The sequence below is a fragment of the Carcharodon carcharias genome (assembly GCF_017639515.1).
Source record: "Carcharodon carcharias isolate sCarCar2 chromosome 27 unlocalized genomic scaffold, sCarCar2.pri SUPER_27_unloc_8, whole genome shotgun sequence".
Lineage (NCBI taxonomy): Eukaryota > Metazoa > Chordata > Chondrichthyes > Lamniformes > Lamnidae > Carcharodon > Carcharodon carcharias.
The window spans coordinates 405,044-409,737 of record NW_024470652.1 but is presented as its reverse complement, the minus strand read 5'-3'; positions in this window follow the sequence as shown (position 1 = coordinate 409,737).

Below are 4,694 nucleotides of genomic sequence, written 5' to 3'. Positions count from 1 at the left end.
ACTCTCTCTCTTTATAAACTGACTGGACTCCTCACTCTCTCTCTCTCGCTTTATAACCTGACTGGACGCCTCTCTCTCTATCTCTCTCTTTACAAACTGAGTGGACTCCTCACTCTCTCTCTCTCTCTCTCTCTCTTTATAAACTGACTGGAATCCTCATTCTCTCTCTCTCTCTGTATAAACTGCATGGACTCCTCACTCTCTCTTTCTCTTTATAAACTGACTGGACTCCTGAACCCTTCTCTCTCTCCCTCTTTATAAACTGACTGGACTCCTCACTCTCTCTCTTTCTCTCTTTATAAACTGACTGGACTCCTCACTCTCTCTTTCTCTCTTTATAAACTGGCTGGACTTCTCACTCTCTCTCTCTCTCTCTCTCTCTCTGTATAAACTGACTGGAATCCTCACTCTCTCTCTTTATAAACTGCATGGACTCCTCACTCTCACTTTCTCTTTATAAACTGACTGGACTCCTGAATCTCTCTCTCTCTCTCCCTCTTTATAAACTGACTGGACTCCTCACTCTCGCTTTCTCTCTTTATAAACTGACTGGACTCCTCACTCTCGCTCTCTCTCTGTATAAACTGACTGGATTCCTCACTCTCTCTCTTTGTAAATTGCATGGACTCCTCACTCTCTCTCTTTCTCTTTATAAACTGACTGGACTCCTGAATCTCTCTCTCTCTCCCTCTTTATAAACTGACTGGACTCCTCACTCTCTCTCTCTCGCTTAATAAACTGACTGGACTCCTCACTCTTTCTCTATCTGTATAAACTGACTCGACTCCTCACTCTCTCTCTCTCTCTCTTTATAAACTGATTGGACTCCTCACTTTGGTTATAAACTAAGTGGACTCCTCACTCTCTTTATAAACTGACTGGACTCCTCACTCTCTTTCTCTCTTTATAAACTGACTGGACTTCTCACTCTCTCTCTCTCTGTATAAACTGACTGCAATCCTCACTCTCTCTCTTTATAAACTGCATGGACTCCTCACTCTCTCTCTTTATAAACTGACTGGACTCCTCACTCTCGCTCTCTCTCTGTATAAACTGACTGGATTCCTCACTCTCTCTCTCTCTCTCGCTCCCTTTATAAACTGACTGGAATCCTCACTCTGTCTCTCTCTCTCTCTTTATAAACTGACTGGACTCCTCACTCTCGCTCTCCCTCTGTATAGACTGACTGGATTCATCACTCTCTCTCTTTCTCTCTTTATAAACTGACTGGACTTCTCACTCTCTCTCTCTCTCTCTCTCTCTCTCTATAAACTGACTGGAATCCTCACTCTCTCTATCTCTCTTTATAAACTGATGGGACTCCTCACTCTCTCTCTCTCTCTCCCTTTATAAACTGACTGGACTCCTCACTCTCTCTCTCTTTATAAACTGACAGGACTCCTCACTCTCTCTCTCTTTATAACCTGACTGGACTCATCACTCTCTCTCTTTATAAACTGACTGGACTCCTCACTCTCACTCTCGGTATAAACTGACTGGACTCCTCACTCTCTCTCTCTCTGTGTATAACCTGACTGGACTCATCACTCTCCCTCTCTCTCTTTATAACCTGACTGGACGCCTCACTCTCTCTTTCTCTCTTTATAAACTGACTGCACTCCTCACTCTCGCTCTCTTTCTGTATAAACTGATTGGACTCCTCACTCTCTCTTTCTCTCTTTATAAACTGTCTAGACTTCTCACTCTCTCTCTCTCTCTCTCTCTCTCTCTCTCTCTCTGTATAAACTGACTGGAATCCTCACTCTCTCTTTATAAATTGCATGGACTCCTCACTCTCTCTCTTTCTCTTTATAAACTGACTGGACTCCTCACTCTCTCTTTCTCTCTTTATAGACTGACTGGAATCCTCACTCTCTCTCTCTCTTTATAAACTGACTGGACTCCTCACTCTCTCTCTCTCTCTCTCTCTCTGTATAAACTGACTGGAATCCTCACTCTCTCTCTTTATAAACTGACTGGACTCCTCACTCTCACTCTCGGTATAAACTGACTGGACTCCTCACTCTCTCTCTCTCTGTGTATAACCTGACTGGACTCATCACTCTCCCTCTCTCTCTTTATAAACTGACTGGACGCCTCACTCTCTCTCTCTCTCTTTATAAACTGACTGCACTTCTCACTCTCTCCCTCTCTCTCTCTCTCTCTCTCTCTATAAACTGACTGGAATCCTCACTCTCTCTCTTTATAAACTGACTGGACTCCTCACTCTCTCTCTATATAAACTGACTGGACGCCTCACTCTCTCTCTCTTTATAAACTGACGGGACTCCTCACTCTCTCTCTCTCTCTTTATAAACTGACTGGACTCCTCACTGTCTCTCTCTTTATAAACTAACTGGAGTCCTCGCTTTCTCTCTCACTCTCTTTATAAACTGACTGGACTCCTCACTCTCTCTATATCTCTTTATAAACTGATGGGACTCCTCACTCTCTCTCTCTCTCTCTCTCTCTCCCTTTATGAACTGACTGGACTCCTCACTCTCCCTCTCTCTCTCTGTATAAACTGACTGGAATACTCACTCTCTCTCTTTATAAACTGCATGGACCCCTCACTCTCTCTCTTTCTCTTTATAAACTGACTGGACTCCTCACTCTCTCTTTCTCTCTTTATAGACTGACTGGAATCCTCACTCTCTCTCTCTCTTTATAAACTGACTGGACTCCTCACTCTCTCTCTCTCTCTCTCTCTCTCTGTATAAACTGACTGGAATCCTCACTCTCTCTCTTTATAAACTGACTGGACTCCTCACTCTCACTCTCGGTATAAACTGACTGGACTCCTCACTCTCTCTCTCTCTGTGTATAACCTGACTGGACTCATCACTCTCCCTCTCTCTCTTTATAACCTGACTGGACGCCTCACTCTCTCTTTCTCTCTTTATAAACTGACTGCACTTCTCACTCTCTCCCTCTCTCTCTCTCTCTCTCTCTCTATAAACTGACTGGAATCCTCACTCTCTCTCTTTATAAACTGACTGGACTCCTCACTCTCTCTCTATATAAACTGACTGGATTCCTCACTCACTCTCTCTATCTGTATAAACTGACGACTCCTCACTCTCTCTCTCTCTCTCTCTCTCTTTATAAACTGACTGGACTCCTCACTCTTTCTCCATCTGTATAAACTGACTAGACTCCTCACTCTCTCTCTCTCTCTCTCTCTGTATAAACTGACTGGACTTCTCACTCTCTCTCTCTCTCTCTCTCTGTATAAACTGACTGGAATCCTCACTCTCTCTCTTTATAAACTGACTGGACTCCTCACTCTCTCTCTATATAAACTGACTGGACGCCTCACTCTCTCTCTCTTTATAAACTGACGGGACTCCTCACTGTCTCTCTCTTTATAAACTAACTGGAGTCCTCGCTTTCTCTCTCACTCTCTTTATAAACTGATGGGACTCCTCACTCTCTCTCTCTCTCCCTTTATAAACTGACTGGACTCCTCACTCTCTCTCTCTTTATAGACTGACTGGAATCCTCACTCACTCCCTCTCTCTTTATAAACTGACAGGACTCCTCACTCTCTCTCTCTTTATAACCTGACTGGACTCATCACTCTCTCTCTTTATAAACTGACTGGACTCCTCACTCTCACTCTCGGTATAAACTGACTGGACTCCTCACTCTCTCTCTCTCTCTCTCTCTCTCTGTGTATAACCTGACTGGACTCATCACTCTCCCTCTCTCTCTTTATAACCTGACTGGACGCCTCACTCTCTCTCTTTCTCACTTTATAAACTGACTGCACTCCTCACTCTCGCTCTCTTTCTGTATAAACTGATTGGACTCCTCACTCTCTCTTTCTCTCTTTATAAACTGACTGGACTTCTCACATTCTCTCTCTCTCTCTCTCTACAAACTGACTGGAATCCTCACTCTCTCTATCTCTCTTTATAAACTGATGGGACTCCTCACTCTCTCTCTCTCTCCCTTTATAAACTGACTGGACTCCTCACTCTCTCTCTCTTTATAAACTGACAGGACTCCTCACTCTCTCTCTCTTTATAACCTGACTGGACTCATCACTCTCTCTCTTTATAAACTGACTGGACTCCTCACTCTCACTCTCGGTATAAACTGACTGGACTCCTCACTCTCTCTCTCTCTGTGTATAACCTGACTGGACTCATCACTCTCCCTCTCTCTCTTTATAACCTGACTGGACGCCTCACTCTCTCTCTTACTCTCTTTATAAACTGACTGCACTCCTCACTCTCGCTCTCTTTCTGCATAATCTGATTGGACTCCTCACTCTCTCTTTCTCTCTTTATAAACTGTCTAGACTTCTCACTCTCTCTCTCTCTCTCTGTATAAACTGACTGGAATCCTCACTCTCTCTCTTTATAAATTGCATGGACTCCTCACTCTCTCTCTTTCTCTTTATAAACTGACTGGATTCCTCACTCTCTCTCTTTCTCTCTTTATAAACTGACTGGACTTCTCACTCTCTCTCTCTCTATCTCTCTCTCTCTCTCTCTATAAACTGACTGGAATCCTCACTCTCTCTCTTTATAAACTGACTGGACTCCTCGCTCTCTCACTATATAAACTGACTGGATTCCTCACTCACTCTCTCTATCTGTATAAACTGACGACTCCTCACTCTCTCTCTCTCTCTCTCTCTTTATAAACTGACTGGACTCCTCACTCTTTCTCCATCTGTATAAACT